Consider the following 23,768-nt stretch of genomic DNA (forward strand, 5'->3'; position numbering starts at 1 on the left):
GCGGACGAAAACGCACATACTATGGTAAAGAGTGCACAAAATGTTATATATTACTGAAAATAACTTACAAAAATGTATTATTTTAGGGGAAGGTAGTTGCAAAAATGTATACACATGGGTCCCATTTGCCTAACGAGCCCAAGATTTCAATTGATTCCAATGAGAATCAGTGATCTCCCCCCGCTCCTGAAATGGTTTCTTCCTAAAATTGCTGTGGCCAAAGAGCAAAAGAGAGACAAAGGGAAAAAAATGATTTGTCTGTTCTCTCCTGTTCTCTGATTTGTCCAATCTCTCTCCCTGCTCTCTCTTTCCAAGTTTTCTGCCCCAAAATAGCTGCTGCTGACCAGCAAAGCACAACAAGGAAAGAAGTGAGAAAGCTGCAGCTGTCTGGATATTGTTTGAATCTTCAGAGCGTATAGTGAGGTTAGGGGCATAATTTTTTATGTTTGCATAAGTGAATTTGCAGGTTAATGAGTGGGCAGATTGCAGGACCTACTTGTACAGTATATTAGTCGAAACTCCATGGCAAAAATACCTTGGGAGAAATTCACACTAAAATGCTGACAACATTTAATGAGCCTTAAAAAAAAAGTCACTAATTGTTTCAGGATCAATTTAAGACTGGAAAAGTAAGAAACTGAAATTGACACATTTATCCATTCCTCTTTCCCTGTATCTTATCTCTCTCCCCCCCATCTCTTTTAGGTCAGTCAAATTCACTGGGTGGTCTTGGTGCAATGATTGTCCCTCAGCCTAACTTACTTCACAGGGCCTTTGTGAGGAGAAAAGCCCAAATATCGGTTTGTCACCCAGCTGCTAAAAAGGCATAGCAGCATTGATGGGGATAAAACTGGCAGTTCTTATGGATTGCCCCACATCTTGAGCATGCCTTGTCTCCATGGTTTCTTCAGTTATTTGGGCCCATTCACATTCACGGGTAAAAAAAAATAAAATACATTGGGCTGTAACTTTTGGCACCTTCGTTGAAATAGGAGAATAAGGAGTGCTGTGGTGAAATGTGTTGGATTGTTTCCTCCCCATCCCCCCCCCCCCGCAACAACTGCTATTTCTCATGGGAGGTGATGGGGGCCAGTTACTATTTAACAATGCTGCTTTCATTTTCCCAGCATCCCGGCATAAATTGTCCAGCAAAACGCAACTGATGGCTTCCCAAGATTTTTACAGTTTATTCCACAAAGTGCCATAAACTGTCATCCCCGGACACATGTCACAGTGTTGTATTATGTACTGCTATATACTTTCTATCAGCGGGAAAACTGAGCATTGAATAAACTCAGGCTTCTGCTAAGCATCAAAATGTATTAACCTTGGCTGGAATCAAAGTGTGGGCATGATCCAGCCATGTTGTTGGCATCCGTCTGTCTCAAGAGAGAATGGAGTGCACTTCCAGGGGTGCAGTAAAACTGCTGTATTAGCAGTGACCTCCCCGGGGCGCAAGCCAGGGCAGTGAATATGGAGATGATGGGCTGCCCAGAAAACAAGACCCCTCGTTTGGCTTTGCTGATGTGGTCCAAAGGAAAGCAGAGCAATACGTTTGGCACCAGCTTGGCTGCAGGATTTGCCAGAAGGAGGTGCCATTCAACTGTCCTAGGGACTCTGATTTGCGTAGGGGTTTGTCCTGAGCCTTTTCGTCTCCTGAATATATCCTGCGAGGCAGTGAAGAGGGGGAACCCTCTGCCTCAGGTATTGATAGTTTCAGAAACACTTCCCTCGCTGCTAAATTTAGGACATCTGTTGTTCACAGAGTGTAAATTACCGACACATAAAAATGCAGCCCTCTTTTTCTTGGATAGAGGTGTTGAAAATGCATGCCAGATAATTGTTTCGAAAACACTGGTATGGCTGAAGGTGGAGTTGGTCTCTGAATTTATAGTTAAACCCCCTACACACACACACAAGCAAAAAAGCAAAGCAGGCACAAATACTAAGAAACAATGTCACCAAGATTGGATTACTGAAGTGTCTGGGCTAGCAGATGGCACAAATCATCACAAAATGATAAAATAATTATTTGCCTGAAATTAAAGAAGCAGTCGAGGGAATAGTTGATGGATGGAGCAGCAAATGGGAAGGGGTCCATGCAAAAGGGACTGACTTCAACAGCCCAATACCTAGTAACGGTAAACAGACAGGCAAACAAGACATTGTGGAATCCAGAATTAATGACATGGCAAAATGTGCTATTAAGTTCTCTGAAAACTTCAGATGAAGTGAATGGAGCAAATATCCCTTGTGCGTTTTTGAAGTGTTGATTCTGGGCCAGTGGTTGTGCTTTAGGTCCGGGGTTTAGTTTGGGCACATCACATAAGGTCTCTTTGGTTGTTGGCAGGGCCGGATTTAGGTTTGATGAGGCCCTAAGCTACTGAAGGTAATGGGGCCCTTTATATGTCCAGCTGTCCTTTGTCAACAACAAATTGTCGCTGTTTTTTTTGGGTTGAATATATGCTATATGGTAATTTATGGACCTAATAGGTATCTAAGCCATTTGCACATAACAAAATACCGTATTTTTCGCTCTATAAGACGCACTTTCCCCCTCCTAAAAAGTAAGGGGAAATGTGTGTGCATCTTATGGAGCGAATGCAGACTCCATGGCTTCAGCGAAATGGTATCTAAAACCATTTGCACAAGTTGCCATGCACCCAGTCCATGCAGAATGTAGGCACCCTATATATAGAAATGAGCAAAACAATGATATTTTAGGGAGTGGGCTAGCAGGTGGGGTCCATTACTTACATCATAGGAGCCTACACAACACAAAACACTGTTGCTATATGTAGGTTTTATTTTATTTGCTTTTTATCTTACATTTTGGAAATGTACATCCAGTTTTTCCCCCTTTAATTTTTTCTGGGGCCCCCAAGAGAGTGGGGACCCTAAGCTATAGCTTGTTTAGCTTATATGTAAATCCGGCACTGGTTGTTGGTGCCGTGCAGCTGGATGCATTTCCTCCACTAGAGGAAAGACAGCTACAAGGGGATCATAGAACTCTCCAGAGAGCTAGGAATATAGAAGGTGTGACTGGAAAGTTCGGTGAATGGTCACAGAAATCGGACAGCGAGAAATATTCGAACATACAATCAGCATCGGAAACCCATGAAAGGCTCACAGTTCTGTACGGAGATGAAGCGGTAACTCGAAAGACAGTGTATGAGTAGTTTAAGTGTTTCTGTGAAGGGCGGCAAACCATTGAAGATGACCCTTGCTCTGGTAGACCACCAACGAGCAGAACAGTGACAAATGTTGACAAAGTTCGTGAGTTATTGATGTGGGATCAGCGTTTGTCCGTCCGAATGATGGCGGAGGAATTGCATATTCTGTGTGAAATCATTACTGAGGTTACTGAGTTGTGTCCCACCCTCCATATTCTCCTGATCTGGCCCCAGCAGATTTCTTTCTTTTTCCAAAACTGAAATCTGCACTGGAAGGGCACAGATTTCCCAACATTTCACACGTCCAGGCTGCTGTGACAAAGTAACTGAAAGTAGTACGAAAAGAGGACTTCTCCAGAAGTTTCCAACATTTCTATGAACCTTGTCAACGGTGCATTGTATCAGAGGGGGCCTACTTTGAAGGCCTGTAAGGTGTGTATGTTCAAATATTTCTCGCCGTCCGATTTTTGTGACCATTCACCAGACTTTCTGGTCTCACCTTGTAGGAAGCTTCCTTATTCCAAATGAGACCATTGGACCATCTTGTTCAGCATTGTCCAAACTGGCTGGTAGGGGCTCTCCAGAATTTCAAGGCAGGAGTCTCTCCCAGTCCTACCTGGTTGTACCTGTGGCAGCCACCTGGTAGTCTGGTTTCTTTCTGTGTTGGAGGTTTGGGGGTTTGAGAGGCTTAGACTGCCAGATTGGCTCTCTTATTGCCCATGCTTGGACATTGCTGATTGTGGAGGAGACAGTGAGCATGCTGTTTTCCCTGTCACTCTGAGAATTTCCTAGCCATGGGTTTCCCTTCTTAGGCGAGTATAAAACATGGCAGCCGTTGCATCCATTTAGTGCCAGCGTCTCTTCCTTGTACTACAATATTAGCATAGGATTTCTTAGCCATGCACCTGCTTAACTCTAAATTAAATGGGACCTAAAACTGCTTAGCCTTGCTGGATTGTACTATAGAGAAGCAATGTCTCATTTCCCAATAATTCCACTTTTCGTAATGTTTTGGATGTCAGCCCAGTTAATTCATATAAATGAAATTGTTCTATAGATTTATATTGCCTTGTGGTAGAGGCCACATTTATAAACCTACAATTAGGGGGTTGACATGTCGATATTTTTAGGGCTATGCGCAGAGCTTTGAGCAAGACCCCCAATAGACTCATAAATCCCAATCCCCAAAACTGTTTGAAAGCAGACACATGCACACTAATCCCAGCTTTCAGCCATGTAAAGGTAAAGGGACCCCTGACCATTAGGTCCAGTCGTGGCCGACTCTGGGGTTGCGGTGCTCATCTCGCTTTATTGGCCGAGGGAGCCGGCGTACAGCTTCCGGGTCATGTGGCCAGCATGACTAAGCCGCTTCTGGCGAACCAGAACAGCGCACGGAAACGCTGTTTACCTTCCTGCGGGAGCAGCACCTATTTATCTACTTGCACTTTGACGTGCTTTCGAACTGCTAGGTTGGCAGGAGCAGGGACCGAGCAAAGGGAGCTCACCCCGTCGCAGGGATTCAAACTGCCAACCTTCTGATTTAATTTAAGATTTTTCTAAGTAATATGTTTCTAAGGGGGAAAAAATCAAAACAGTTTAGCAGTTAATCATAAGAGCAATTAGGATAACAGCCTCTAAACAGAACGCAACACTTCTCATTCTTTCACAGATCATGTATGACCATTCTTCATAGGTAGCTATGTTTCTGGTTATTGGGTAGTATAAAAAATAACCAGAATAAATGTTCTTACATTGTGCTGCTTTTTGCAGTTTAATCTTGAATGTATCAGAAAACCATCTTCTGATCTTTGCTGGGAATCTTCATTCTAGTTACAAACTCCAAAATATCTTTGACCCTTAATGAAACATGCAATGGCATGCATGTTTCCCAACATGCAATCCCAACAGGAAAGACAGGGAAACGGTGGCCACTGTGACCAAAATTGAAAAAAAGACTGGGCTACTTAGGACGGGGAGTTCATTTAATGTAGGCGTAAAAGGTACTGATTTCTGTTCTGTGTAATAGCTGTTGCATGCAGCGCTGTTTCCATTCCACTGCAGCTTGGCTTCTGACAAAAGCTATGTTACTTGACTTGCTGCCTGGTGTGGCACAATTCTACATAATTACTTACATGGTTCTCATGTTATTCCACACCATTCATTTAACTGCAAAGGAAATGCAGTGCAAATTCAATCCATATTATTTATGGATTGAAAACAACAGCAACAGTGAATATTGATTGTATTCACTGGATTGATTTCCTCTCCGAGCGTTTGGTAAAGAAGCAAACCTTGGCAATTTCTGCTCCCATTTCCTTGGGAATCCTCTGACATTGCTAGCTGTGTGCCCTTCCCCATATTCAGGAAAGGAGAGGTGGACCCTATGCCCCTCCCTAGCCTTCTTTGCAGAGCTATAGTTTTTTTGGCTCAGTTGTGCAGGTTATATAGAGAATTGTCATTGCATACACATTCCCTCTTCTGTATTGTGTGCACAGAGGGCTTTCACTAGCACACAAATGAAAAATCTGGATTAGCGCAAACAAGTCACTGGGGTTGATTACAATTGGCTTTCGGATAAATATTTTTACAGGTACTTTCCTCGTCTAAAATATATCTGTAATTCTAGGTGACCTTTATGCTTCCAAACTGAAGAAATGCTATCCAGACGACCAGTCAATAGAAGAAACCAATACGTATAATTTTTGAAGAATTGTTCCTTCTGTAATGAACATGTAAGGCCATTCAAGCAGTTGCAATGGCAGTCCGATAAAAAAATCACATTGATCTTTGAATAATGTTTGGTGGGCAGGTCATGGTCTTCAGTGCAGAATTCCCTCCCCTTCTCCTCAGTACTTAAAATTATGAAAGAGCAATAAAGTGTTAAATTTCAAGGCTCTAATTCACTGGCGATGTGAGAATTGTTTCAGGAAGCGATTCTTTACATGGGCCTATGTGATGTTAGAAGCTTCAGGAAAATTGAGAGAAAGAAACAATAGATTCTGGTTATACTACATATCTGAATGTAGTTTAAGAAGTCACTGATGGTCTGGCAAGGGGTGTGAAAGCAACCACCACGTCTTTACCATGGGGAAGTGTAGAGTAGTACCAATTTGTTTTTCTCCTTGCTGTGCTGAAATTCTGTACCAGCCATTATTAACCTGTGCATTACGAGCTATGACCATGTACCTTCCAAAGTGATATTTCTACCTCCTCCTGAAACCTGACAAGACCGGATCTACACTGGTTGGCGGGGAATTGCATGACTGAATGCATCCTCATATGAAAGTGTGTATATGGGGGAAATTCCATCTCTAATTCAGAACTTCATCTTGTATGGCACGAGGGTTCAGTCATAAGAGCCTTCACCTAGACCAGGCATAGGCAAACTCGGCCCTCTGGATGTTTTGGGACTACAACTCCCATCATCCCTGACCACTGGCCCTGTTAGCTAGGGATGATGGGAGTTGTAGTCCCAAAACATCCAGAGGACCGAGTTTGCCTATGCCTGACCTAGACTCTAAAAGGGTCCAGGGCATTTTTACTATTGTTTATTTATATGGGATACAGGTCTTTAGCCATTAAATAATCTATGGCCTGTTAAAGCTTGTTGGGGGGACGGGGACTGTTATTATGATTATTCCATTATTATGCTGTCTGTTATTATGATTTTTATTATGTTTTTATTTTATTTTTATTTTATTTTATTTTAATATTATGATTTTACTATTTACCTAGGAATAAAACCCCACTGAACTCAATGGGTTTTACTCCTGGGTAGACACGTATAGGTTTGTGCTATTGGAAAAAATATAGATATTGTGTGCTTGAAAAACCGCTGTGAAAGCTAAGGTCTTAAGAATGTGCCCTTACTTACTAGGGGGAGTTTAGGGCCACGGAACTCCCTAGGTTTTCCTTCTACACAAACAAACCCAGATTGCACTGCAGGCCACCTCTTTATTGGATGTAGTTGTAATCCAGTACCATTGACGGCAGCACACACATTCATACTCCTGATGTTAACTCCTGTTGTTGTTGTTATTTAGTCGTTTAGTCGTGTCCGACTCTTCGTGACCCCAGAGGACGCCAGGCACTCCTGTCCTCCACTGCCCCCCGCAGCTTGGTCAGACTCATGCTGGTAACCTCGAAAACACTATCCAACCATCTCGTCCTCTGTCTCCCCCTTCTCCTTGTGCCCTCCATCTTTCCCAACATCAGGGTCTTCTCCAGGGAGTCTTCTCTTCTCATGAGGTGGCCAAAGTACTGGAGCCTCAGCTTCACAATCTGTCCTTCCAGTAGCTATGAACTATGCCGAGCAGGGCACCCAAGATGAACAGGTCATAGTGGAGAGTTTTGACCAAACGTGATCCACCTGGAGGAGGAACCGGCAAGCCACTCCAGTATCCCTGCCAAGAAAACTCCATGGACAAAGACAACAGGCATGTTAACTCCTAGATTAGTTCATTCATTCATTCATTCATTCATTCATTCATTCAGCAGAGCAGCCACTGTTTAGCCTGGGGGATTCTTGTAGCGCAAGTGGGCTGAGGGGAGGAGGGGGAAGTACTGAGTTTCCGTACCTTGACAGAATTCCAGTAATTTGTCAGAGCAGTTGACCCTGACATGACTTAGCCATATCCCAGAAGGATAGTGCTTGGCAGTCTGTTACTGCTGGAGAAAAGCTTTTAGCAGTTGGCAGGAGGACTGTCCATCCTTTTTTTTTTGCCGCAGCTAGCTTCAATCTCGGAGAGCCATGCAGCTCTTTTTGCTGTAGATGTGAAGCTTTGTAGGTGCTGAGCACTGCATATTTCTCTCAGCACGCATGCCATTCTGCTGCTGTCTTGGGCGGCTGTGTACAAAAATCCCTTACCAGGAGGCCAGTTATGATGGAGTGGAGCTCTCTCACTCTGGAACGTCCAGTTCTATCCACCCGGAAGGTCACTTATTGTAGTGCTCATGCAGTCACGTGCCAGGTAGATCATCTGTTTCGCCCTCCAGTTGCTCGGAATAATTTTACTGCACATCTGTCCCAAAACTGAATCAGAAGAAACTTCAAGAATTCATTATTACATAAGCACCTTGTTAGCTGTAAAACTCCTCCCATTGCAGACCCTCAAAGTGTCCCTATTTTCCAGGAACAGTTCCAGATTTACAGAAGTCGTTCCGGTTTCTGATTTGATTCTGGAATGTCCTGCTTTTTCTTAAAGGTAAAGGTACCCCTGCCCGTACGGGCCAGTCGTGTCCAACTCTAGGGTTGTGCGCCTATCTCACTTAAGAGGCTGGGGGCCAGCGCTGTCCGGAGACACTTCCGGGTCACGTGCCCAGCGTGACGAAGCTGCTCTGGCGAGCCAGCACCAGCGCAGCACACGGAAACGCCGTTTACCTTCCTGCTATAAAGCGGTACCTATTTATCTACTTGCACTTAGAGGTGCTTTCGAACTGCTAGGTGGGCAGGAGCTGGGACCGAAAGACAGGAGCTCACCCCGCCGCGGGCATTCGAACCGCCGACCATGCGATTGGCAAGCCCTAGGCGCTGAGGTTTTACCCACAGCGCCACCCGCGTCCCTTTTTCTTAGGTCGTCCCTATTTTCATCAGGAGAAATGTTGGAGGGTATGGAGTTATGCAACCCTCGAGCCAAGGTGGTAAGTAACTATGCAACCTTTAGAAGACATCTGAAGGCAGCCCTGTAGAGGAATATTTTTTAAAAATGTTTTATTATGTTTTTATATATGTTGAAAGCCGTACAGAGTGGCTTGGGCAACCCAGTCAGATGGGCGGGGGATTACCCCGCCCATCTGGCTGGGCTTCCCCAGCCACTCTGGGTGGCTTCCAACAAAATATTAAAATACAGTAATGCATCAAACATTAAAAGCTTCCCTAAACAGGGCTGCCTTCAGATGTCTTCTAAAAGTCTGGTAGTTGTTGTTCTCTTTGACATCTGGTGGGAGGGCGTTCCACAGGGCGGGTGCCACTATCGAGAATAATAATAATAATAATAATAATAATAATAATAATAATAATAAACAACAAAACAAAACAGGGCATCTCTATTTTCATTGGATAAATGTTGGAGGGTATGCCAAGGTTTCTAACTGGGTATGTAGAAGAGTTGTAGAATCCTCTTCACCACTTAGATGAATAGATGTCGTCACGATCTGTAGCTAGGATTTCCCTGACATTGCAGCCTTCTTGAGAAGCAATGCTTGAATTGTTGAATCAGCAGGGAATGGAGCTGTGCTACATGGCCCCTCCCAAACACCACATGTGCCAGCTCCCTTTGCTCCTTGACATCTGTGCATTAGCACATCTACCAGCCCCCCTTGCTACAAGCATCAATGCCGAATGTGAACAAAATTCGGCGTGGGCTTTGAGCCCTTGCTTCTCACTCAGAAATTATTCAACACTTGAGCATCTCTTCTGCAGAGAGCTTTGTGCTCAGGGCCAATTACAGGGCTCCCCTGGTGGTGGGGATGTGGCCTGCACATTATGTTCAAAGTGGGCCTCAAATTTAGACACCTGTTAATGGGTTTGCATTTAATAACTTATTCTTATGGTCAGTGGATCAAAATGTGACATACACTCTTAGCTTAGAGTTGCAAATAAGATGTGTGATGACAGGCACAGATTTTTGGTAAATGATGTAGGTTTTGCCATAAAGAATGTTGTAAGTAAGTAAGTAAGTAATAATAATAATAAAATTATTTATACCCTGCCCATCTGGCTAGGTTTCCCCAGCCACTCTGGGCAACTCCCAACAGAATATTAAAAACACGATAAAACATCTAACGTTAAAAACTTCAGATGTCTTCTAAAAGTCAGATAGTTGTTTATTACTTTGGCATCTGATGGGTGGGCGTTCCACAAGGAGGGCACTACTACTGAGAAGGCCCTTTGCCTGGTTCCCTGTAACTTCACTTCTCACAGTGAGGGAACCAGCAGAAGGCCCTCGGAAGCGGACCTCAGTGTCTGGGCTGAACGATGGGGGTGGAGACGCTCCTTCAGGTCTAAATTGATATAAAAATATATCAATTCTGATGGCACAACAGCAGACTATGATGACTGTGTCCTTTCAGATCCGCTGATTATATAAACCAGGTGTGAGGATCCTTTGACCCTCTATGTGTAGCTGAACTACAACTTCCATCATTCCTGACCATTGAGCTTGTCCACTAAGGCTGATGGGTACTGTAGTTCATCAACATTTGGCGAGCCAAAGGTTCTCCACACCTGCTATAAACAAACCACAACTAGTGACAGCTACCTTATGCCCCACCCCCTTTATGGTGCCTTATTTTGGGTTTTATGTGTTGTCATTTTTAAATATTTATCATGGCCAGGAGCCCCAAAAGTTGGAAGTGACCCCCAGGCCTCTGTGGATCTTTGAGGGGGCTTGTTAATGGTGATCCCATCCATGGACTGAGTGTATCTGTTGTGTGTTAGAAAGACTGTGTTTACAAATAAAACATGGTAAGCACAGAATTTAATAATTTAATTATAATAATGTGTTAAGAAGGACAGGTCAGAGGCACACTTGAGCCCAAGGCATGCTCTCAGAAACAGAAAGGGAAAATAAGGCATATAAAAATCCATGTAAATGAAGACACAAAACACTCATAGCTTATAAAAAAAGATTCCGATATGGGTGATCTGGATCAATGAAGTTTTAATACACACACTATTAAGCCGATCGAAAGGTCGGCGGTTCGAATCCCTGCGGCGGGGTGCGCTCCCGCTGCTCGGTCCCAGCGCCTGCCAACCTAGCAGTTCGAAAGCACCTCCGGGTGCAAGTAGATAAATACGGACCGCTTACCAGCGGGAAGGTAAACGGCGTTTCTGTGTGCGGCTCTGGCTCGCCAGAGCAGCGATGTCACGCTGGCCACGTGACCCGGAAGTGTCTCTGGACAGCGCTGGCCCCTGGCCTCTTAAGTGAGATGGGCGCACAACCCCAGAGTCTGTCAAGACTGGGCCGTAAGGGCAGGGGTACCTTTACCTTTTTAAGTGAGCTTATGAAACGAGAAATGCTGTGTTTTTATGTCATAATTACAGATTCCATTAAAAGTGTTATCACAGGAGTGATTGCTCAGGTTGAATGACTTGAGGCAGTTCAGGTTGAGCAAATCAGTAATGATTGGATGCAATTTGGTTCTGCTGTGTTCACAGGAGAAATAGTCCTGTGAAACCACAGGAAGCAGCTGAAAAACAACCAGAAATGAGTTGTGGAGGGCTGAAAATGCCACCTCTGAAGTGGAGAAGGGTTAATTAACGCTGAAGGAGACAGTGACCGGTAGACTGTGACAAGTAGTACGTACTTTGGAAGGTCTTGCCTAAAAGCTTCTCTCAGGTAAGCGTGTTGTCTAGGATTGGGTAAAGATTTTCTAGAGATCAAACATGAATCTTAAGAGAAATTAAGCCCTGAGAAACAACTGATTAAGCCCTGATTTTATGAATAGGAAGACTGGTACATTTTTAAACACAGCCAACTGTTGCAGTGCTTAAAGTTGAGCCAAAGGACTAAGTGGAACGAGGCATTTAGTTGCAAAGAAAGAGAGGAAAAGACATAAAAGTACAAACGCAGCAAAGACGCATCATGATCTATATCTCATTGAAAGCAATTGCGTGGAACACAGGCCTGGTTTATGTACACAACAGAACGGTTTGGTAGTGTTTGCTTTTTGCATAAAAACTCACTACATGTAAAAAGCTAGAATAGCAGGGTGTGGGCTTTGCTGGAACCCCTTTCCCTTACATGCTAGGCTTTTAAAAAACAACAACAACAAATCTTGCAGAGAACTCTAAACATGAATTTATTCTAAAATGAAAAGCACCCTAGTCCAAATTGGCACAGTCCATTCTACCACCTCAGTATTTCTACTGCCAGGTTTTGCTGCATTCACACATCAGGCCTCAGTTATGACTTAACGCTTAACAGGTAGTGCTTGTCACCTGTGCACTTCTCAAAAGCCAAATAATAACATACAGTAATCACAACTGAGGCAAAGGTTCAATAAGGGCGCTGTGGGTTAAACCACAAACCACAGAGCCTAGGACTTGCTGATCAGAAGGTCAACAGTTCGAATCCCCGCGATGGGGTGAGCTCCCGTTGCTTGGTCCCTGCTCCTGCCAACCTAGCAGTTCGAAAGCACGTCAAAGTGCAAGTAGATAAATAGGTACTGCTCTGGCGGGAAGGTAAACGGCGTTTCCGTGCTCTGCTCTGGTTCGCCAGAAGCGGCTTAGTCATGCTGGCCACATGACCTGGAAGCTGTACGCTGGCTCCCTTGGCCAATAAAGCGAGATGAGCGCCGCAACCCCAGAGTCGCCCACGACTGGACCTAATTGTCAGGGGTCCCTTTACCTTTACTTTAAACGTTCAGTACTGCTCATTCCTATAGTTGCACTGGAAATAGGTTTGTCTTTCTCTCGTCCTCTGCTAGCTTTTGACATGCAGAGAGTTTTCCAACAACATGCAGTTTTCCACCTGCAGTCTGAAGGAGCGCAGCTGTTCAGCCGCATCTCCCACTGCTGGACCTCTGACACCCCTCTGAGTCTGTGTTTGACACCCTTCTTGAGTCTGCTTGAAGGTGAGTGTGAAACTGGCAGAGCCTAGCGTTCTGTTCCATCTGTGTTGTGGTTTTTGTGGGTCAGACATGCTGAAGGAGAGGTGGGGAAACATCCCGTTTTATGGCAAATTGCAGTAAGCAGGGTGTGTTGGACTTTGCAAATACTGGCTTTCCGTTTTATGGCAGTACTGTGAAGGTTACTCTTTCCTACAGACCCAGCCCTGCCACGCAGGTTTGGGTTAGCAGCCCTGCCTGAGTGTCATCTGTATAGTCTACTAGCTGTTTCATACATACCTGCTGTTGCTCAGGTATTCTAAGAAGCCAAAAAGTCGGTGAAGTTTTGATATCGGCAGTTAAAATGTGTTCACTGTATTGGTTTTTTTATTAATTATTTTAATTAATTGTTTTAATTAATTTTTGAAAAGTTTTAATACCTATAAAACACAGTGATTTCAAACATTAAAATGCAGAGACCACCTTCCGGCCCTCCATGGGTTCCATCTTTAAGATTAAATTTACTGCATCTTTTACCTTTATCTATCTATTATATAACCATAATTACTATTAAAACAATTCCACATTACAAGTGTCTTTACATCCCTGCCAAATATTTTTAACTGTTTACAGTGGTCTTTTAAGTAAATTACAAATTTACTCCAGTCTTTAGAAAATACTTGATCTTCCTGGTTTTGGATCTTCCCCGTCACTTTCACCATTTCCGCATGTTCCATCAATTTCATTTGGCATTCTTCTTTTGTAGGTATTTCTTCTTCCTTCCATCTCTGGGCTAGAAGCATTCTCACTGCCATTGTTGCATACATAAGAAGTCTTTTATCTTCTCTTGGAAACTCTTCACCCAGAATACCTAGTAAAAAGACTTCTGTTGTTTTTTTTTAGCAAATGAATTTTAAACATTTTCTTTAGCTCATTATATATCATTTCCCAGAAAGGTCTTCACTGTATTGTTTTTGGTGCCTGCTAACACCTCCCACCCCCCCTTTTCCATTTTTGCTTCAGCAAGCCTGCCCAGGCATGCAATCTTAGCAAGTAATTTTATTTTTAATTGTTTAAAATTGCTGATTCCTGTTTATATTTTTATTTATAATTGTTTGACATTGCTGGCCATATTCATATTTTAAATTTCATGCTAACTTGTTTTTAAATTTTTGTTTTTTATAAGGGTTTTCTTTTAAATGACTGTTTTAAGCAGTGTCCTTTGTACGCTGCTTAGAGGTCGTCCGATGACTAAAGTAAACATATCAATTTTGCTAGGTAAATAAATAAACAAATATCGGCCGCAAAGTGCTCACCCGCCAGCCCCTCCTCACCATTAGGTTCAAAGTCTAAAATGACCTAATCGCGACATTGCCCATCTCTGCTTCAAAGTGCTCTCAGGAGTGCATGCATGTGCAGAAGAAGGAAAGTGGTTACTTAATCCTATCCCTGCTGTCTGCCTTCCCCCTCAAATTCTTCCACCATCCATTTTGATCCCTGCTAGACAGTGCTGGATCTGGGTGGAAGTAGCTTTGTGGGAGGGTCAGGGTAAAGGAACATGGAATAAATCACTCCCCCCTCCCAAGGGCACTTTGCAACTTGGCATAATGTGTGACTGTTAATACAACCAGTGCTGGATTTACATATAAGCCAAACAAGCTATAGTTTAGGGCCCCACTCTCTTGAGGGACCCCCAAAAAATTAAAGGGGAAAAAACCTGGATGTACATTTCCAAAATGTAAGACAAGTTCAACAATTACAGTGGATGCTTGGGTTGCTAACGGGATCTGTGTGGGATGCACGTTCGCAACCTACAGTGGCATGTCTGTGCATGCGCAAAGCGCGATTTAGCGCGTCTGTGCATGCGCAACTGCCAAAACCTGGAAGTAACCCGTTCTGATACTTCCAGGTTTTGGCGGTCTGTAATCTAAAAAAGGATGCGGGTGGTGCTGTGGGTTAAACCACAGAGCCTAGGACTTGCCGATCAGAAGGTCGGCAGTTCGAATCCCCGCAACGGGGTGAGCTCCCGTTGCTCGGTCCCTGCTCCTGCCAACCTAGCAGTTTGAAAGCACGTCAAAGTGCAAGTAGATAAATAGGTACCACTCCGGCGGGAAGGCTTCCGTGCGCTGCTCTGGTTCGCCAGAAGCGGCTTAGTCATGCTGACCACATGACCCGGAAGCTGTACGCCGGCTCCCTCGGCCAATAAAGCGAGATGCCCCAGAGTCGGTCACGATTGGACCTAATGGTCAGGGGTCCCTTTACCTTTACCTTTAATCTAAAAAAACACAACCTGAAGTGTCTGTAACCCGAGGTATGACTGTGCTTTGATAAAATACACATTTTGTTATGTGCAAATGGCTTTAGATACCTATTAGGTACATAAATTACCATATAGCATACAGTGGTACCTCGGGTTACATATGCTTCAGGTTACATACACTTCAGGCTACAGACTCCGCTAACCCAGAAATATTACCCCAGGTTAAGAACTTTGCTTCAGGATGAGAACAGAAATTGGGCTCTGGCGGCGCAGCGGCAGCAGGAGGCCCCATTAGCTAAAGTGGTGCTTCAGGTTAAGAATATTTTCAGGTTAAGAACAGACCACCAGAAAAAATTAAGTTCTTAACCCGAGGTACCACTGTATATCCAACACAAAAAAACCAGCGACAAATTATTGTTGACAAAGGACAGCTGGACATATAAATGGTCCCATTACCTTCAGTGGTTTAGGGCCTCAGCAAACCTAAATCCGGCCCTGAATATAACTGGTGGCTATAGTCCAACATAGGGTTTGCCCCTCACTTTCTTAGGATGGGTAAATGGTCCATGGCTTACCCAGTGGATTGCCATAGAAGAAGAAGAGGAGGAGGAGTTTGGATTTGATATCCCACTTTATCACTACCCGCAGGAGTCTCAAAGCGGCTAACATTCTCCTTTCCCTTCCTCCCCCACAACAAACACTCTGTGAGGTGAGTGGGGCTGAGAGACTTCAAAGAAGTGTGACTGGCCCAAGGTCACCCAGCACCTGCATGTGGAGGAGCGGAGACGCAAACCCGGTTCCCCAGATTACGAGTCTGCCACTCTTAACCACTACACCACATACCCTTTAACATGGGCAATATCCATGGACCTCTAACATAAACGCATGTAAGTGTCTTCGCAGGAGGAACCCATCTCCCCCTTTCCGCAAGCTTTTCGGCTTCTGGATTTAGCTTTGCTCCATTTCCTTAATCACTGCCTTTCAGGACATGGGGAATAGACTGCATTCAGCTTTGCATATATAATTGCATCTGTGACCCTTGACAGCTTTAATCAACATATGGAATTTAAATACATGCCGCTATTCCCCCGTGGCTTGGTTAGACGTTTAAATCTGCCTTGAAATCAATAGCCTGCATCAGTGACTAAATAAAATTAGCAATAGGCTGGAAGTGAAATGGAAGCTACTCTTGAAGAGTATTTGCAGAGAGCCTCCATCCGCCCCCCGCCCTTCCAGGAGGCTGTGCCATCTGGAACTGTGACATTTCCAACTGCAATGCTAGCAATGGAGAGCCTTCAATAACCGTTTCGTCACCAGCAAGAGGGACTGTACATGGGGCTGATTTGTAGTTTGATGACAGACTAGTTCTGTCCTGGTTAACCAGTGGCAAGGCTTTACCTGGCAAGATGGATGGAGGGAGACAAGAGCTTCTGTGGCCGGAAATGTTTAAGGACAGCACCTTTGTGGCTGCCAGGACCACATAACACTGGTCCTGAGAAATCTGCATTGGCTCCCAGTACATTTCCGAGCACAGTTCAAAGTGTTGGTGCTGACCTTTAAGGCCCTAAACGGCCTCAGTCCTGTATACCTGAAGGAGCGTCTTTATCCCCATCGTTCAGCCCAGACACTGAGATCCAGTGCCGAGGGCCTTCTGGCGGTTCCCTCATTGCAAGAAGTGAGGTTACAGGGAACCAGGCAGAGAGCCTTTTGGTAGTGGCTCCCGCCCTGTGGAACACCCTCCCATCAGATGTCAAGGAAATAAGCAGCCATCTTATCTTTAAAAGACATCTGAAGGCAGTCCTGTTTAGGGAAGTTTTTAATATTTAATGCTGTATTGTTTTTCACACTTGATTGGGAGCCGCCCAGAGTGACTGGGGAAACTCAGCCAGATGGGCGGGGTAATAATAATAATAATAATAATAATAATAATAATAATAATAATTAATTTATTATTTGGATAGGTATTTGGCCTCTTGGCTGGCACCTGCTTCCCCCCACCACGACAGATAATTAATGCACACACACACTTCGCACATGTAATTTTGGCACGCTTTTAGTTAGGTAGAGATATTTGGTTGTGGTGCGTAATGTTGAATGAAAGTTTGTCAGGCACCATTAGCAAATGACCCAGAAAGCGATGGAAGATAATCGGATATAAGTGTCTCATGTCCCCAACCTTAAATTCATATACGTATCCATTTGCTTTTTTAAAAAGTAAATCTGTACGTACCAAATACACATGTGCATGTCGCTCAATGCATTCTTTCATTCTTTTTTGTACACAATTTTTGTCTAATGCCCACATTTTTGCAAAATGCCCCCCCCCCCCAATATGCATTTGTGCACATTACGTTTCCTAACATACTCCATTTTGGACACTCTTTCCCCTAATATACTTGTTTTTGTATGCTTTTATTTGGTTTTCCAATGGGACCGCAACATTCAGAGAAGTGCACATTTGGAAAGGTAGCTATGCTTTGGTTTGCGCATTTGGGTTTGGGAAGCGCGAATAAGCTGGGTTTGCATTAAGATGTGAAAGGAAACTAATTTTTCACTTCATCCCTGGCTCAGAAACCAAACCAAACACTTGCATTTAAGCTGATGTTAGCCTGGGAGCTCCTCCTTTACTTTGTTTCAATTGGCTGAATTTGATTAATGAGGATAAAAAGCATTGCTTTTCCTTATCCCCCCAACTCATTAAAAATGAGGTTTAGACTCCTCTAAAACAGACTTTCAAGCAGACTTTGAAATTAAGAAAAAATGCACTTTTAAAATAGATTTTATGTTATTAGCTTAAAAATGCAACAAAATGTAAAGCCCCACTGACCAAATGGAAGCAACTTGGTCAGTCTAGAAGGCAGGTAGCTGTTTTGCAGTACAAGGCAAAACCAGGTGTGTCCACTAGGTGTCTCTCTGTGCTGTGTGTACAGACATAGACCAATGACCTGCCTTCTATTTTGCAAAAGTGTTGGGCAGCCAAACAGTGCTTACTGTCAAAGAGATGTGAAGCCTTAGCCATGAATGATCTGCTAGCAAGGGCTGGCTGCCATAATGGACTGCCATGCTTATGCCTAGGTGGTGATGTGGAGAGAATTCTGTCATTATTCTAGAGATGGACTAAGTGAATTATAGTCCATCTTTCCTCTGGAATTGCAATTCCCCACCGCCACCCCATTTGTTTTAACAGAGAGTCCAGGTGACATCTTTGTCAAATCATTGTAATTCATTGTTTTCTGCGTTGATTTATGTCAGTTTTCCGGATTGAATAAGGGACGGTCGCAGCTTATCCAGTGTGGGCAGGCAAAACGCCGCTATTCAGGCTTAAAGACAGCTTCTCCCAAGCCTGGGTCTCCAGATGTTGCTGGACTACAATTCCCATAATCCCATTGGGCATCATGTGGGCTGGAGGCGATGGGCGTTACAACATCTGGGGACTCAAGTAGAGTCAACACCTGTGCTGTATAATACAGGATTGTCTCGTATTTCAATGTAAAATGTTACGCCCTGTATTGATACAGTTTTGTCCTGTATTTCAGGTCTTCTGTCTCTTTCTCTGCCAAGTTGGGGATCCTCTCCAAATGCATGTGTTGGAAAAGGTGTGTGATAGGTCATGTATTTAAGCTATGGGTAGCCAAGCATAGACAAATTTACAATTTTGTGTGTGTGTGTGTGTGAGAGAGAGAGAGAGAGAGAGAGAGAGAGAGAGAGAGAGAAATTCAAGAGCGACCATCCTGTTAGACTGCAATACATTGTAATGGATTGCTTTGAAGTCTGCACCAGATGAACAAAAAATTGTCCACCAACTTCTCTGCGCACCCTGTCCTGTATTTTGCTAGAACAAAGGTGGCAACCCTAGACTTGAGACTGGGAAAGGCTGTCTTTAAAGGGGATACATTCCTAATGAGGGACGCGGGTGGCGCTGTGGGTTAAACCACAGAGCCTAGGACTTGCCGATCAGAAGGTCAGCGGTTCGAATCCCCGCGATGGGGTGAGGTCCCGTTGCTCGGTCCCTGCTCCTGCCCACCTAGCAGTTCGAAAGCACGTCAAAGTGCAAGTAGATAAATAGGTTCCCGCTCTGGCGGGAAGGTAAACGGCATTTCTGTGTGCTGCTCTGGTTTGCCAGAAGCGGCTTAGTCATGCTGGCCACATGACCCGGAAGCTGTATGCTAGCTCCCTCAGCCCATAAAGTGAGATGAGTGCCGCAACCCCAGAGTCGGCCACGACTGGACCTAGCTGAAGGTTTTGTTTGGCTCTCATAATAGCCATGGCCTCTACACTGTGTCATGTGGACTTGCTACTTTTCATATGCTGCTTATCCTATGTTCTGCTTGCTCACTTTTAGAGGTGGACAAATCCTCTTCATCATCATCATCATCATCATCATCATTTTATTATTTGTATCCTGCCCATCTGGCAGGGTTGCCCCAGCCACTCTGGGCAGCTTCCAACACATATAAAACACAAAACATTAGAAACTTCCTGACACAGGGCTGCCTTCAGATGTCTTCTAAAAGTTGTATAGTTCTCCTTGACATCTGATGGGAAGGCATTCCCCAGGGAGTGTGCCATTGCTGAGAAAGCCCTCTGCCTGGTTCCCTGTATCTTCTCAAAGTGAGGGAACTGCCAGAAGGCCTTTGGAGCGGGACCTCAGCGTATTTTCACTCAAAATGCAACTTTTCAAATACACTTTTGATAGGTTTACTTGAGCTGAGAACTGGGCCAGAGCATTCAACAAGAGCAAAATCAAGCAAATAACTAGCCTTCCCTGTTCACTATATACTGAGGGAAAGCCCAACTGCACATGTCACACCAATGACATACCTAGCAATCATGTCACGTGTTTTAAACACTAGATTTGAGGCAGTTCTTCCCATGATGCTTGTAGAGATTGCTGTGCAATAAGCCTTCCCTCCCCAGTCTCAATTTCCATTAAAATCCCTTCCCCCTTTCCCCGGTGGGGCAATTACCATTAGGGGGTGGGAATCCCCCAACAGAGCCATGTTGTAATTCTGGGTTACTGCAATAGAATGCCAGGAACTTGGTCACGCTTCAAAACCAGTCGAGCTCATCTTCTGCAGGCAATAAAAGTATAATAGTTGCCCACACAGAGCAGTAGGCTGAGTGAGACTGAGAGTCTATCAAAAGCATCCACTGCCATAAGCACCCCCCGTGTAACGTCTCTTCCATCTAAAGCCCTTAATGACAGGCTATAAATTATATGGGTGCCAGAGCATGCAGTGCTCATCAAGGCTTTAAATGTGGAAATGTCACTGGAGGAAGCTTCTATTTGAATGAGGCTGAGCAAGGGAAAGTTGTAAATCCTGGCTGTGGTGTCAGGTGAGCACACTGGCTGCAAGGCTAGTAAAAAAATTACGGGCCACATTTGTGAGCAGTAGATTTTGTGCATCATGACACACTTTCCCCTGAGGGTTTCCTGCAGCACTCTTTATTTTGCTTTTTCATTCGTTCATGGCATAGCAGACTCGCCGCTAAAACCACTGCTAAACATTAGTAAATACACCTTGCATTTTGCAAACATATGTTCTGGACTACCACCCCTCCCTTCTCTGATGATTGTCAAATCAAGTGAAGGAGGAGATTGTCATCTTCCCGCCTACCCCCTGTTCTGTCACATTCGTCCTATTTTCAGATTTCTCTTCTTGACTGTTGCTGCAAATCCTCCTCCCTTAATCTGGCACCAGTGTGGCTTCCCCAAGGTCACCCAGTAAGCTTCATGGCTGAATGGAAACTAGGACCCTGGTCTCCCAGATCTTAGTCCAACACTCTTAACCACTATACCACACTGTCTCCTATAGAAGTATAGCTGGATAGGGAGCAGTGTATGCTTGGGTGTCAGAGAAAGAAAGAATATTATGTTGTTGTTGTTTAGTCGTTTAGTCGTGTCCGACTCTTCGTGACCCCATGGACCAGAGCACGCCAGGCACTCCAGTCTTCCAGTGCCTCCTGCAGTTTGGTCAAATTCATGCTGGTAGCTTCGAGAACACTATCCAACCATCTCGTCCTCTGTCGTCCCCTTCTCCTTATGCCCTCCATCTTACCCAACATCAGGGTATTTTCCAGGGAGTCTTTTCTTCTCATGAGGTGGCCAAAGTATTGGAGCCTCAGCTTCAGGATCTGTCCTTCCAGTGAGCACTCAGGGAATATTATAGAAATTATAAAATGTTTGTGTTTGGTGTGCAAGGGAGCTGTCCATATGTATGTATGGATGTTTGTTTGAGGTTCATAGCTTGCAAGCACGGACAGATCGCAAACTGTTGCTCAGCTCTCATAAATGAACCATGATGCGAGAGGAGCGTGGGGTAGATGAGATAACAAGCAGCTGTGCTTCTGATCGTATCATCCTACCACCGTTGACAGAGCCATTTTTAACATTTCCTTCATGGATCAAAGTATGCATGTTCCCTTCACTTGGTCATTGCTAAGCGAAGGTGGGATTTTTTCAGCCTGTCATCTTTCGGTGGCATTTTCCAGCCTGCCACCTGAGCTAGACGGGAAAACAACAGGCTGGCAAATGACAAGTTCTGGCTCCTGGATGCCCTAGATGCCATCTGCTTTTGCAAGTGACAGGTGACTCCCCTGCCAAAATGTGTGCTACAGCTGCTAGAAGCAATGATCTTTGAATGGTACCCAATCTCGCCATCCAACCATTGCAAGTTTGAGCAAGGTCAGTGAAAGGAGAGTGCTTGTCAACTAATGTTGGAGAAAAAAACTTACCTCCAGACAGTGGCGTAGCGTGGGGGGTGCAGAGGGGGCCGGCCGCACCGGGCGCAACATCTGGGGGAGGGGTGCGCTCGCCGCCTCCGGAGTTGCCGAAGAGCCTCGGGCGCAGGCTGTAGCAGAGCCCCATGTCTCGCGGAACCGACAAGCTGTGCACGCGTCCAGGCTGAAGGCGGCAGGCAGGCAGCGGCTCTCAGCGGTTCCCGCGGTCCCCGCACATCAGGCAGCCCCTCCTCACAGCCCCGCCGCTGCCGCTGCTGCAGCTGCTGGGCCATGTTGCATTTTCCTCGCCTCTCTGCCCTCCTCCTCCTCTGGGCAAGCGGCGTCGTTTGGACGGCAGCGCCAGCGGCAACTCGCCTTAGATCACCTGACACGGACCCGCCGCCGCCGCCGTGGCTACCTTACTGTAAATACCCCAGCCCAGGCAGCAGCAAGAAGAAGCTGGCAGCGGCGGCAGGTTAGGGGTTAGGGGCACAAATTACTTGCCTTGCCCCGGGTTAGGGGGCGCAAATTACTTGCCTTGCCCTGGGTGCTGACAACCCACACTACGCCGTTGCCTCCAGATTAATTATCTGCATGCCCAGGCTCCATGTAACTACTATGGCTAATGGCCATTGTTAGACCTATATTCCATTAATTTTTCCAGCTCTTAAAAATAAGAGGAGGCTAAGCTAATGGCCATCATCACATCTTTGGCTTTGGCCCAGTATACCTGAAGGACTGTCTCCACCTCCATCATTCATCACGGACACTGAAGTCCAGTGCTGAGGGCCTTCTGGTGGTTCCCTCACTGCAAGAAGTGAAGTTAGAGGGAACCAGACAGAGGGCCTTCTTGGTAGTGGCACCCGCCCTGTGGAATGCCCTCCCGTCAGATGTCAAGGAAATAAACAACTGCACAACTTTTAGAAGGCTGCCCTGTTTAGGGAAGTTTTTATTTTTTTTATGTTCTAACATGTTTTTAATATTCTATTGGGAGCCACCCAGAGTGGCTGTGGAGGCCTGGCCAGATGGGTGGGGTATAATAAATTATTATTATTATTATTATTTATTATGAATCATGGGAAGAAAGAGAAGCATTTATCTCCATTCAGGAAGCCACGTCCCTTAATTCTCACAACTCAAACTGCTTAACTCTGAGGTGGGGTGGGGGCTCTTCCAAAATTAAGTGAATGCATGGCACTGTATACTTACATTATTCCTCCGCTGGTTTTACTCCATCACACACACACCTTTACCTTTATTGGCTAGAGCTGCTCTTCGTGGAGATTTGGGTTTTTGCCATTTGCTGCAGTACTAATGCGACATGTTCTTATTACAGCCTTATGTTAGAGTGGACTCTGAGTGCATGGGGGTACTGGGCCTAAAGCCTGCAGCATATATGAGGTCTTAGCAAAGATTCAAAATCCTGACAGCATGGATGAAACTGAAAGAGATGATCTCATCCCGATCCCTGAGTGGATATTAATCCACCACGCAGAATGAACCATACCACTTGGCAGCGTTGCAAGTCCCTCCTTGGGGAATGCCTAAGAATAGCAGGTGTGTGTGTGTGTGTGTGTGTGTGTGTGTGTGTGTGTGTTGTGGAGGGAGGGAGGGAATGGACTACAGACAGGCAAAGGGGCCTGCAGGTGTACTGGCAGAAGTATACGGCTCCCTGGACTGCACTTGTCTAAAGCCAATTCAATTAATAATCATCCCTTTACTTGTCATCGGATTAACCCCTCCAAATGGGGATTGTAGGTGTGTGGCAGGGAGGGGGAAGTTTACAAAATGTACAAGCAACCTTCAAGAGACTCTTCTCTTTCCTAACTGGTAGTCTCTTGAGAGCAGGATTTGAGCTACAGCTTGCCAATAGATGAAACGGCTCGTTCCTGTTTCAGGGCTGAAGTGTCACCCAGAATAATAATAATAATAATTTATTATTTGTACCCCGCCCATCTGGCTGGGTTTCCCCAGCCACTCTGGGCGGCTTCCATAGAAACCAAAAATACACGAAAATATCACAGATTAAAAACTTCCCTGAACAGGGCTGCCTTAAGATGTCTTCT

General features: G+C 44.9%; 1 long non-coding RNA gene across 3 annotated transcripts in view; it reads left to right on the forward strand.

Annotated features, from left to right (window-relative positions):
- Positions 1-295: 295 nt before the first annotated feature.
- The window catches only part of LOC307206559, a 44,079-nt gene continuing 20,606 nt past the window's right edge, over positions 296-23,768 (forward strand). The window contains exons 1-2 of one of the 3 annotated variants that reach the window (XR_013834340.1): positions 296-423; positions 12,603-12,749. This is a non-coding gene — a long non-coding RNA (uncharacterized lncRNA). Of the gene's footprint in view, positions 424-11,496; positions 11,513-12,602; positions 12,750-23,768 lie in introns of those variants that run through there. The other 2 variants (XR_013834341.1, XR_013834342.1) reach the window with 2 other exon arrangements.

Source organism: Podarcis cretensis, assembly GCF_951804945.1.
Source record: "Podarcis cretensis genome assembly, chromosome: 17".
In the NCBI taxonomy this organism is placed as follows: domain Eukaryota; kingdom Metazoa; phylum Chordata; class Lepidosauria; order Squamata; family Lacertidae; genus Podarcis; species Podarcis cretensis.